Here is a 13410-nt window from a genome sequence, read left to right on the forward strand (position 1 = left end):
ACAGACCCTCTTTCAGGGTGGCTGGGACAGCCCTGGCTTTCCAGGAAGACAAGGAGACCACTGCCTCCAGCCACAAGGCAAGCAGCACTGCTCAAAGGGCAATTACAGAACACAAAGAAAGCCTCCCCGAATCTCCGAATCTCCGCCAGACGGTTCAGAGTCCTCCTGCCTAGGCTGACACTGAATCGGGTCGTACGGGGGTCCTCTGGAGTCGCTAGCAGCAAGGCAGCGCCTTTCTGAGAAGGCTGAGCCAGCAGCAGCAGCAGGCTGGATTTACACCCCTCTTGGCTAGGTGCTAGGGACCCGTTTTTTTCCAGGCGCTCCTGCGCATGCGCCTGGCCAAAAGCAGCATTTGAAAAGGAAGAACCGCCTTCCAGCTCACCGTGGGGCCTTGAGCCTTGCATCCAGGTCTTGCAGGGTCCCAGTCCATAGGGCAGACCTCAGCTGAAGAGAATCCAGGGCGGCCTAGGGAGTTTCAGGATGCTGTGTCCAGCAAGATCCTTGGGCAAGAAACCCACCCAGAAGCCCGTGAGCTTGGGCTTCTTCCTCCTGGCTGCTGGAAAAGGCTGAGAGGTGGCTTTGAAGCAGCAGGTCCCGAGCAGCCCTTTTGGGGTTTTTTGAGACGCATTAAAATTGGCCTCCCTGTGTAGCACCGCGTAGTCTTGAGCTAGAGTTGCCTCCAGCTTTCAGTGCCTCAGTGCTGGATTTCCACGTGGGAGACACTCTCCCTGGCCCCCCCCCCTTTTTTTTTTTTTTTTTTTTTTGAGGGACAAAGTGGCTGTGGCCTGCATGAATTGTGTGCATAGATGTGTGTTTCTGTTTTTCTCTTGGAGGGTGAGCAGAATTTGTCTGGGTTGATTTCTCGGCACTTCTTCTGTTTTTATTTTCGGTCCTAGAACCCTTTCTGTATGGTGGCCTGGGGCGTTAGTGTGTCCTTTGGCAGAGAATGAGTTTAATTATTTTCCTGTTTTTGATGAATGTTTATCCCCAGTCCTTACCACCTCCATCTCAGGTGCCTAGGTTCTAGGTTATAGCCTACAATTCTGGAGTGTTATATCTTCCTATCAGTTTTTATACCCATGCCTGTTATTTCTCAGTGACTTCATCAAACATTATGAGCATCCTTTCAGGACCCATTCCCTCTTCAGTTAATGTCACAATCTTCTCCTGTGTATGTTTTGATCTATCTTTTGATCCTGTGTACCTTTTGATGTCTCTCACTACAGAGCTTGGATACTGGGGGGGTCTTTGAACATTGTTTCTTTTCATGATCTGCCTGGGACTTTCTGTATCTCCTATGTTGTGAGTGTGGTGGTCTCCATACCTCGAGAAGTGTGTTAAGAATTGCAGAAATAGTTTACTGTGACCTATGTTGGCACCCGGATAGTCTTGGAATGTGTGGACCCTAATGTCCTCAGAAGAAGTGGGAAACTGACAGTTACCTGCGGCCTGCATGTTGGGATATTAGTTATATTAAGGGTTTTGTTTTGTTTTCTGTGGAGTGGTGATAGGGATCTTTGTTCAAGAGGACTTCTTGCAGAGTATGGCTGAAATAAAATTGATGTTTGCATGCCTTCCCTATTTCTCCTGCAATAAGGCCATGGCCAGTCCCCCACAGTTCCTGTTGTTCCTAAAAGATGAAATGCCTTATGTGTTTGCATGAACATTAGGGAAATGTCAGTCATTTGAATTGTGCTTATGCCTCTCCATGGCCCTAGTGTCCTTCCATTCTTCCCAAGCTTATCTTCTGCCATCAAAGGAAACCCTAGGGAGCGGGCTGTTTAGGATTGTAAACAGTCCAACATTGGACTCAGTCCCTTCTCCTTGTGATAGCTCCTTTTTGATTCTTTTATTTTTCTTGGTCTTGTGTGTTCCTCATTAAACATAGAAAAGCTGTCATCAGAAACAGGAACACATACCTGTCATCTTATTTTCTTCTATGTTTGAGGCAAAATGATAACTTGGACGCAGAAATTATTGATCAACTGGGATTTTTAGCCAGCTTCAGTCCTCACACCTTTGCCTACCTGTAGTCAGTGTGGTCTCCATTTCCAGTCATTTCCCACTTGTTGCCTAGCTTCATGCCTCCTCCTTAAAACTGTGTTTTTTCTCATTTGTCAGATTGTAAGATTACTCGCTGTCAACCTGACTCCAATGTCACTCCAGGAACCACTTTACATTGTTTTACTACTGTTTTCCCCCTTCATAGGATGCACATAAATTGCTGACTTCTTGTAATTTACGCATTAGAAATAGAAAACCCTGAATGTATGGAATCAATAAATCATCCTTCATGTTATTATAATGAGTCCCTGGAGGCTCTCCAATGGCATTGTGTGCCAAGAAAGGTGTCCATCGACTGTAATCTCAGCTATGGAGATGTGGTATCAGGATGCTTCCCTTGAACGCTGATCATGCTGGGGGCTATTGACCTAAATCATGTCAAGTGCACTCCGATCTCTAAGGAAGTCACTCCTTCAATGCAAGACTCTCCAGGCTAGAGCATTTTATGTTTGTTGTCCTGTCAAAAATATTTTCTCGTTTTTTTGCCAGTAGTATCATCTTTGTTTGCTTGTTTGTTTTCGTGTTTTGTTTTGTTTTGTTTTGTTTTGTTTTGTTTTGTTGAAACAGTGTTTCTTTTTGTAGCCTTGGCTGTCCTGCAGGTTGCTTTGCAGACCAGAATGACCTGGAACTCAGAGATCCACCTGCCTCTGCCTCCCGAATGTTGGGATTAAAGGCATATGCCACGCTGCCTGGCTTGTAAGAGGTTCTTCAAGAAGATTTAATTGTCACTGAACCTTCTGGCTGCAGTAGGTTGGTGCGTATTTTCGATGCTATTTCGTTTTTCAGAATCATAGGGTTTCCCTATGCAAGTCAGCTCCTTTTATGAGGTATGGTTGTGTAAGCTTTTAATCCCAACACTGGGGGAAAGCAGAGGCAGGTAATCTCTGTTAGTTTGAGACTAGACTGATGTATGCATACAGATCCAGGACAGCCAAGGCTATGTAGTCTGTCATTTTTAAAAAATTAAATTAAAATGCAAAGAATAAAAGCAAATATTGTTTCTACACCTGCACTCTAGAAATCCCCTGGGAATTTGATAATAATCACAGTCATTTCGTTGTCCTCTAGAGCCACTAGCAGGAAAGTGGCTTAAAATCCTTAAAATCTCAAGGTGTAAAGAGAGTAGCCTTCAGGCGTTACGCCCCGTTTGGATGGTGCTAAGGGCCCTTGTTGTTATCTAACTGCGCATGCCCGCACGGCTTCCGCGTTTGTGGGGGCTGGGTTATTACGTCATTGGGCCGCGCGGCGCGGCTGGGGCTCTGGTTGCCGGAAGTTGAGCGGCGGTAAGTAAGTCGTGGTTGTGGAGCAGGCGCGGGCCTGGCGGGGTTTACTTAGGAAAGCTGAGGCTGCTCTTGGGCTGTTCTGGAATATCCTTCACCTGTAAATACTCAGTCCGCTCGTACCCCGGCAGGGAGTGTTCCGATCCTGGTGTCGGAAGGCGCCTCTGGTCTCTCATTCTGTCAAGTGATGTCTTTGCAATGTGTATGGACGGGCCCACAAATGAGCCTGTGCCTCTGGTCTTTGAAGGGCTTTGATCTTGTTTTATGAGGAGGAGACAGTGCTAACTTCAATGCTTTTTTAAGACAGGCTCTTCATTCCCTTAAAAGGCTCAGAGGTTATGAACTAATACTTTGTAGGAATCAGCCTGGTGAGGCAAATGAATGCGTCAGAAAGTTTCTGAGCCTGGCATGGTCGCATAGAGGGGTGACCCCAGCCGCAGGGAGGCTGAACCAAGAGAATTGCGATTTCGAACCAGCCTGGACAATCAGACACAGACCTTTTTGAAAACTAGAAGAAAAAAAAAAAAAGTGTGGCATGTAATTCAGTCCCAGAGCGTTTCCTTGGCATCCCAGGCCCCTGGGTTCAGTTACCAAGCATATCCCAAATTGAATCGGAAGTGAAACCGAATCCAACCTGTATCTTAATACTATTTTAATTCTTTAAAACTTTCTAATTGTGGGCGTGTGTTATGTGTGTGTGCGCTCACATGAGTGTAGATACCCAGAGAATCTCCCAGAAACAAGACATGTCAGATCCCAGCAGAAGTGGAGGTACAGTGTTGTGCCTGACATGGGGCCTGGAAACCCGACCCAGGTTCTGCTATCACAGTACACAACTCGGTAACCACTGAGTCCAGCCAGCTTTCCAGTACAAATTAATTTTTTTTTAACCATGTAGCCCAGGCTGGCTTTGAACATTGAATCCAGTACAAGCTGGCTTTTTGAATTTTTCTACTTCTACGTCCACCTCCTCAGGGATTACAGGTGTGTACCATTATGCCGGGGTTTTCTGCTGCTGGAAAATTAAACATAGGGCTTTTTGCAGGCCGAACAATACTTTTTATCAACGAAGCTTCACTCCCATTCCAACCCCCTTATTTTTTAAACCCTCATCACAAATGCACATTCCCTCTCTAACGTGCTGATTTGGTGGGGTTTGTTGTTGTTTTGACTTTGTTGTTTGTTTGTTTAAGGTCTTCTAACTGCTAACTAGACATGTCTGTGGCTGTAAACACGAGAGTTAAACACGAGAGTTCTGTCCCAGGCTTTCCCTTTCCCACAGATTGTCTGCTTTTGGGGGCTGGGACTTAGGTATCTTAGGATACCTTGGCCACTGGCCTCAGTTTGTGAAAGCTTATGACTTCCTGTTGCTTCCAGCTTGCCTCCACCCAGTTCTTACTCAAAAAGTCATGTGAAGAGCTCGGGCCTGTGGCTAGCAGACACAGCTCACTGCCCTATTGGAATCACACTTGCTCTTAGTTGCCCCACGTACCTTTGCAAACTGCTAGATTGCCTTCCTTCTCACTCTGTGGCTAAATGCATTTAGTTTTTTACCCAGAGTGAGCTCTGTTGTGAAGCAAGATTTTTGTATTGTTTATTATTAAATCCCAACATTTAAAAAAAAGTGTCTGGTGTAGATATATACATGATATAGATATATGTACCAAATAAAAGGCAGATTTGAATGCCCAGTATCTACCAGGCTTTACTTGTAGCTTTAAAGATGAAATAGGGTCCCCTAACCCCACTTAGTGGTGATGATGGTGGTGATTGTCAATAAATGGTATACTTTACATGAGTTTGCACTGCTTACCTTAATCTCAGCACCTGGGAGGCTGAAATAGACAAGGCAGAGAAGGATCAAGAGTTCAAGGTGCTAGTTTCAGTGTGATGGCGCAGACCTTTAATCCCAGCACTCTGGAAGCAGAGACAGGTGGATCTCTGAGTTCAAGGCCAGCGTGGTCTACAGACTGAGCTATAAGCCAAGACTATACAGAGAGACCCTGCCTTAAAAGCAAACAAATAGAGTTCAAGGTTTTTGACAGGTGTGGTAGTGAAATCCTTAATCTCCATTCTAGAAGGAGGCAGATCTCTATGATCTTGAGAGTATCCTGGTCTGAGGGCTGGAGAGATGTTTCCCTGGCTGACCCATGCCATGCAAACATGAGAATCAAGAGTCCAGAGCCCCAGAATCCCCATAAATGCCAGGTAGGCTTGGTGGCCTGCTTGTCATTCCAGCCTTGGAAGGTGGAGACTGGCTCTGCAGAGCAAGCAGGCCAGCTAATTAGCCATGTTGATGAAATCTGGATTTGATCGAGAGACTGCTTCAGTGAAACAAGATGGAATGCAATAACGGAGGATGATTCCCAAGTTCAACCTGGGTCCTCCACTTGGATGTGCTCATTTGTGTACCCCATGCACATGTGCCTTCACATAATGCAAACATGCATATACATACATGGACAACACACACAGGAAAATGGAAAGAGAGGTCATCTTCAGCTGCATACCTTGGTCAAGGCCAACTTGGGCTTCATGAAGTCCTGTCTCCAAAAATGAATGAATGAGGAAATAGAATACTTCCAAGGAGTGGGAGGTGACTCAAGTCCTGAGAGTCTCTACAGAAACCCAGGTGACAGGATAGAGAGCTACATGGACACCAGGAGCCATTTTGTTTCTCCTTGAGAAGCTGGTGAATAAGAATAAATTATCTGAGATGATATTTGAGCCACACTTAAATAATGAAAACTGTCTCCACTCCAGCTTTGTCCCCCAGTTTTCCTGCATGACTTATAACTGTCTTGCATAGAGCTCTGCTCTCATTTACCTGGAATATCTATCTTTCCTTTTTTTTTTTTTTTTGTGGTCAGCATGTGACATGAGTTCTGAAACCCTTTAAAGAGTTAAGGATAGGGCCTTATTACTCAACCACGGGTTCAAGATTCATTTTCTGAAGCCCAATATAGTGTCATACACCCAGCACTCCTGAGGTAGAGGTGGGTAGATCTCTTGGATTCTGGCAATTCTGGTTTACAGAAAGAGTTCCAGGAAAGCCAGAGTTAGAGAGAAAACCCTTGCATCGCTGGGAGGGGGGTAGGGTGGAGGGGAGTGTCCTTTTCTTTAGCCAGTGTCTCATTACAGAAAATAAGCATGGATACTTCTTAAGCATCTGCTTGGTGCCTTACACAGCCCCGGAATCTGGGGATACTAAAATGAGGAATGTGTGTTTCCTTGTCTTCCAGGAGCTGACTTGTGACGATCTGGTAAGAAGCTCTTGCATAGGTTTGAGGAAGGAGGACTTTTGTTGCAGGCAAAAAGCGCTGGGGGATCTAGAGCCACGCTGGCACTTTATCCTGGGCCTGGCAGTCATGCCCAATGAGTGGCCTTGGAGTTGCATGTGGCTCGAACAGCTTCGAGTGCAGCCCAACACAAAATTGCAAATTTATTTAAAAATAGATTTTAATCTTATTTTACACAGTTGGACAGCATGAACTTTATAGGTGACACTATGCTGCTGTAGTATCAACAGGTTGAACACACCTGTAACAATGGGCAGGGCACTCCAGGTGAAGAGTGTTGCAGGTGATAAGAGCCAGGGACTGTGGGTGACACTGCATGGCCTGAAGGGAAGCAAAACCATGGGAGAGTTGTAGGCTGAAAGGCATCTGGGAAGCAGGGATGATATCATGTGTGGCCCAGCAGGCAGTGATTGCATGCCACAGTGCCTCTGCCCCACTTCTACAAGTTACTCCCTGGGCTTCAGAGCCCTTCATAAAAAAATGGAGGATCCGGGCGAGGTAATGCACGTCTGTAATCCCAGCATTTGGGGAGGCAGAGGCAGGCAGATTCTGTGAGTTCAAGACCAGCCTTCTACAAAGCAAGTTCAGGACAGCCAGGGCTACACAAAGAAACCCTGTCTCAGAAAAAAAAAAAAGAAAAAAAGGAGAAGAGGACTGGTGTGTGCAGCATCACTTGCTGGTCATGCAGGAAACCCTGAGTTCCATCTTCATAGCAGGAAAGGTTAAATTAATAGAAGAATGCACTGTGTCAAAAAGAAGGATTAGTGGGGAAAGGTACTAAGTCTGATGACCTGAGTTTGACCCCCAGGACCCACATAGCGGACAGCAAGAACATGTTGTCCTCTGATCCCCACGTGCACACTGTGGGATGCTCACTTCTTCCTACCAAATAAATTGAAATATAATAGAAAATGTAGAATTTGTAGAGAATTGAGTTCTTTTCAAAATGTTGATATTTCCCAGTTGGGCCTGTTGGTTTGTACCTTCCCTTAGAAGGCTGAGGCATGAGGAGTACACATTCCAGAACAAACAAACAAATGAACAAAAAGCCTGGAATGGTGCCCTTCATAAAAAAATGGAGGAGCCGGGTGAGGTAGTGCACGTCTGTAATCCCAGCACTTAGGGAGGCAGAGGCAGGTAGATCTGTCTTAAGTTCAAGGCCAGCCTGGTCTACAAAGCGAGTTCAGGACAGCCAGGGCTACACAGAGAAACCCATTCTCAAAAAACCAAATAATTAAGTAAATAAATAAGTAAATACCCATATTCCAGACCAACTTGGGCCACATAATAAGACCTTGTCTCAGAAAACAAAAGTCAAGGTAGAACACTATTCTTTTTCTAGTTTCTGTCATAGTTCTTTCTTCTGCTTCGTGTGTGTGTGTGTGTGTGTGTGTGTTTATGGGTATACACGTGTGAGGGTACATGAATGAAGGCCAGAGGCAGACAGTGAGTTTCCTGCTATTCTTCACCTTATTTCTTTGCAACAGGGTCTCTCACTGAAGTTGGAGCTAGGCTGGCAGCCAGCAAGTTTCAATGCCTCCACAGCATTCAGTTACAGGGATGCTTGGTGGTTCATGGCTTTTTACATAGAAGGTGGCATTTGAACTCAGATCCTCATGCTTACTCACTGAAGTGCTGTTAGCCACAGGCCACCCCTTCAGTCCCAGGGTAGCTTCCTGATCCAGTACTGTTTGGTGCTGCTGCGCCACCAGCCCCCATTTCTCAAGATTCAGAAGTATGTTGGGCTGTTTTATTTTGCTTTGCTTTGTAACAGTAACCACAGGGTATCATTTTTGTTTCCCTTTAATTGAGAGGAAACAAGCCAAGTTCAACATTTTGTAGTGTGAAGCTCAAAAGAAAAAAATATTCTATTCAGCCTTCCCTAAGCCTCTGCTGAGAGTTCTTTTCTGGTTTTTAAGACCTTGACTAAAGGGTATCCATGGGAAACAATCTGGCCTACTTACTGCAGTTTAGACATCCTTCCTCACCACACCTGTCCAGACCTTGGCCAAGCTCTGTATACTGTTCTTGTTTCACTTCCAAGTTGTGCTGCTGTTCCAGCATGTCTTGCCTAACACAGTTAGCTCTGAAGGTAGGCCTATGCTATCTGCTACCAAACCCTGAAATATTGCATGCAGGGTGGGTAGGGGCAGGAGATCAGGTAAACATTTGCTGAAAGATAGGAAACCTCTACATCTTTAACATGTGTTGATGGTGTTAGCTCATTGCCCCCATGTTGGGGACTGAACCCAGGGCCCTGTGCTTGCTAAGCAATGGCTCTGTGATCACATTAAATCCCAGCCCCTTTGCTATCTGTTTTGTATGCCTCTTGCACAGCGACTATATGCATTTTCTGATTGAATCCTCACAATCCTTCTGCAGTCAGCAGCATCTTGTGTATAGATGCAGAAAAGTCTCGGGAGTTGGAAGACAGATGGGATGGGCCCGAGGTAGGATTGAAGTCTTTAACTTGTGAAACTCTGTCCTCCCTCTCCTCCATCCTACAGTGTGCCCTACTGCACTGTCTTCTTGCCTGTGGGCTTCAGGTCGTTTTTGTTTGTTTTTCTTTTTTAGATCAGGATTATTTGGTTTTACCCTAGGTCTCTGGGCTACCGAATCCCTGGTTCTTGGTCACCTTCACAGTGTCAGGAATGGGTTCCATCTCATGGCGTGGGCCTTAAGTCAAATCAGTTATTGGTTGTTCACTTCCACAAGCTTTGTGCCACCATAGCACTAGCAGATCTTGCAGGCTGTTTACCACTGAAGATCACAGAGTTTGTGCCAGCCCCAAAACTTTAAAAGAAATTTGTATGCAGGTGTGTACTTTTTGAATAAGCGTGCAGGTGTGGAGGTCAGATACCAACCTCGGATGCCAGCCCTCGCTTTCCACCTTTTTGAGACAGGGTCCCTTTGTTGCTTTTCCACTGAGTACACCATTGCTATCGGAGGATGGAACATCTGAGAATTCTGCTGTCTCCACTTCCTGTCTCCCTGGTGGAGCTCTGGGTTCTGGGAACTCCTCCCTTCTACCTTCTCTGTGGGGGTTCTCAGCAGGAGCTGACTGCCCTATTCACAAACAGCTTGTGCTATGGCTGTTGGGCTCCTTTGAGAGGAGAAGCCCCAGGCAGGTACATTTTAGGCAGAGTTTGGGGGAGCCATGTTTGTGGAATGCTGTTGACTAGCACAAAGGGGGACTGGAAAATGGATTGCAGCCGTTCCTCTACCTCCTGGATGCCAGGCTGTGGAGCAAACATTCCCATCCTCCTTCATCTTCCAGGGGCAGCCCGGTACCCTGGGTTGTGACAACTGTCCAAACATCACAGATGGGGAAATCTAAGTTCCGTAGCTAGTATCAAGTGGACCTGGAGCCTGGCTCCTAGGGAGCTTCAGGCCAGATTTTTCATTGTGCATTTTGCCAACTCTGCTTCTGGCGTTTCCTCTCTGAACCGTTATAAACTTCTAAGCTGTCTCAAAGAAAGCAAACAAAAAGCCCAAAACACACAGAAAAATGATTGTGAGGCCATTTGGGAGATGGGTAGGCTGCTGTGTTTATCCGCTCCCCTCTCCAGGTCCATGAATAGAGACTTTTGTTGTTGTGTAGCTGCTAACTTTCTACCTCCTTTGTATCTAACAATCCTACATCAGCCTGCAATTTGCCTTGTCCCATCCAATTAGCCCCATGCTGAGAGAGAACCGCTGGGCTGCCTCAACACACCCCAGCAAACACATCTTCTATTTATTTCATAAACATTGAAGCCCAAATACCTCCTTCTTCAGCATGCTTGGTAACAAAACAAAAGAGAAACAGTAGAATAGTACTAGTTCACGAAAGACAATTCTTTTTTAAAGCAAGTCCTACATGTTAGGAGGAAGCCATGCTCAGTGGCTCATTCCTGTAATCCCAGCACTTGGGGAGGCAGAGGCAGGCAGATCTCTGAGAGTTTGAGGCTAGCCTGGTCTACAAAGTGAGTCTAGGACAGCCAAGGCTACACAGAGAAAGCCTGTCTCAAAAAACAAACAAAAAGAAAAAAGAAATTCAGTTCAAGGAGGGGTGTGTGTGTGTGTGTGTGTGTGTTGTTTTTCTGAGATACATTTTCATCATGTAGTCCTGAATTTACTGTGTAGCTCAAGCTGGCCTCCTACTCATGGCAATCCTTCTCCTTAGTCTCCCAAGCAGAATTAGCATTTCAGCACACTCGGCTTTCCATTATGGTTTTATCCAGGAATACTCCTTAGTGAAGCTGGGCCCTGCTCTCCGCCCAGTTGTGTCTTCTTACTGTCCTCAGTTCACAGCAGAGCCTCAGTTGGCCTTCTGACAACTGTGACACCTTGGACAGTTGTCAGCCAGTCCTGGTCATTCATTATGCAGAATGTTTTTCAGTTTGGATTCCTTTGATGTTTTCACGTGCCCAGGGCAGCAATGTTGTTCTCATGACGTGATAGCACATAATGTTTGCTGGCATTAACTTTAACATCATCAACAGATTTTTTTTTTCCTGTGCTATAACTAGAACCCAGAGCTTTGAGTGTGCCAAGCGCAGGCCATACCACTGGGCCATACCTCAGCTCAAGGTGGTGTCTTAATGACCAGGTTTTGTCCCCGTGGTCACTTTCTGCTATGCGGAAGCTACTGGTAGACCCTGAACTTCCCGTTACAGGAGCACTTTCAAAAGGACTTCCTCTTCTCTGCTTATGTGTAGTAAGTTAAGTTGACTTGTACACCTCTTTCTGAACTCTGACATACTAGTCCTCAAGGAAGGAAGAACAGTGAGTCAGAGACCTCCTGAGTTAGCAGGTCCCCATGTGTTCCTTAGGCTTGTTACCACTGTCTATGGTAACAAGTTTCCAACATCAATAGTCTGTCTTCCCAGACATAAAGACTCTTGCTCTAATGTCCCTTGAGGGAGGTTCCTAGAAAGGAATCCAGAATTCACCCCAGTGACATTTGTTTTTATGTTATTTACTTAGGTGTGTGTGCACATGTATTGCATGACATTCATGTGGAGGTAAGAGAACAGTTGCAGGAGTTGCTTCTCTCTTTCTACCGTGTGCGCGTGTCCTAGGAATCCAGCTCAGGTTGTCAGGTTTGGTGGCAAGTGTCTTTACCCCTTGAACTTTCTCACCAGCCCCATTGTCACACTGAGAGCCATTCTGCAAGGGACTAGCAACATGGGGGCCAGCATTAACCATGATCTATACTTTGAAAATTTACAATTGAGTTGATGGAGGCAGATGGTCAAGCAAAGAGGTGAACATGACAGCAGATGCAGAGGTGGCTTGGAGACAGCAGAATTGGCCAGTTGCCCATGAGAGAGGAGCTGAGGAGGGTAGTGTGAGTAGCATTGAAAAGACTTTCAAGCACAGGGACACTCTAAGCTGGCTTCAGAATGGTAGGCAGTTATAGTGTCACCTGTGGCACTATGGGCTCAGTGTTCACAGGTTCTTGGCCTCTCATTGAAGACTAAAATAAAGCCCATACAGATGGAAAGATAGTGAGGAATCATTATTCAAATCAAAGTGATAGAACAGGTCAGAATACACTGCAAGAGAGCAGCAAACAGTGAGCCACATGAGTGAAGATAATCAAGGGCCCTAAATAACTTCCTGGGGTCTCATTATGGGGTCTAAATAAGGAAGAGCTGTTGCTAAGGGCTTTGTACTTTGGGGGGTTCTCTGTATTGATGGATCAGGTCAGGTAATGCTTTTTCTGCTGCACATGTCACTTCCCTGTATCTGATTTTAGTTGTATACACTTCTAGTTCTGCACAAGTATAAGATGGTGGAAAGGAAATCGTCCCTAAAAATTCCCTTGAGGATGTAATTTTGTCTTTTTCTACCTGGACAAATAGAGAGCAGGACTAACTGGAATCTGTCTGAATTTGACCATTATCAAGGGAAGAAGAAACCCATTCAGTTGCTGGGAGATGAATAGTGTGTATGTGTAGGTAAATGCAAATGGGAGTCTTAGCTTGCTAACAGGTTGCCGGGTGCATTTTTAAAAAGTGTGCGTGTGCGTGTGCATAGTATAGGCAGATAAATGTCTCAGGCTCTCAGATGTGTTCTTACATGTAGAGGGTATACCAAGTGGAGTCCCAGGTTACTAAACTGTCAACTCTGCTTGCTTGCCTCAACAGGTGAATGTTGAGGAGAGCTTCAGTGCAGCTTCAAAGCAGGCATCAGGGAACAATAGGTAACTTGCCTTTTGCCTCAAGAAGAGCATCCAGGCAGAGATGCAGGGAGGCAGGGTCACAAGCTGAGAGTAGAGGAGCCGAAAGGCAGCGGCAGGAATCAAGAGAACTGTGAAGGGTATCCCCAAGGTGTGCAAGTGTGGTAACTGTTTCCCAGCATCTGGAGTCCTGCTGAGTCAGTCTTTCTAAGTTACCAAGTCTCAGTAAATTTTAAATTGCGCTTCATCTGAGGTTCATCTGGGTGAGCGTTCTACCTAGACTGCATTTACCTGATCATAAAAACATATTTACAGGGAGCTGGGCATGGTGGTACATGCTTGTACTTCCAGGACCCAGAAGATTAAGGGAGGGGGTTGTGAGTTGAGGGGACAGCTTGGTCTTCATAGAAAGTTCACAGTCAGCCTTGGCTATGTTCAGGACCTTGCCCCGTATGTATTGTATGTGGCACTACTATGTACTGTTATACAAAGTCACACTGTAGACCAATCGACTGTAGCCTTTGACTTCTACCTTAGACACTGCTTGGCCTTCAGCAGCCCTCAGTGATTTATGATGTCCTGCAAAATATTCTGGCAGAAA

At 45.7% G+C, this 13410-nt stretch overlaps 1 protein-coding gene across 2 annotated transcripts in view; it reads left to right on the forward strand.

Moving 5' to 3' along the window:
- The first annotated feature begins 3273 nt into the window (after positions 1 to 3273).
- The window catches only part of Atg7 (autophagy related 7), a 197824-nt gene continuing 187687 nt past the window's right edge, over positions 3274 to 13410 (forward strand). Inside the window, exons 1-2 of one of the 2 annotated variants that reach the window (XM_060383957.1) lie at positions 3333 to 3347; positions 6587 to 6607. The gene's annotated coding sequence lies outside the window, so the exon portion shown is untranslated. Of the gene's footprint in view, positions 3348 to 6586; positions 6608 to 13410 lie in introns of both variants that reach the window. The other variant, XM_060383958.1, reaches the window with a different exon arrangement.

Source organism: Meriones unguiculatus, chromosome 5 (genome assembly GCF_030254825.1).
Source record: "Meriones unguiculatus strain TT.TT164.6M chromosome 5, Bangor_MerUng_6.1, whole genome shotgun sequence".
NCBI lineage: Eukaryota > Metazoa > Chordata > Mammalia > Rodentia > Muridae > Meriones > Meriones unguiculatus.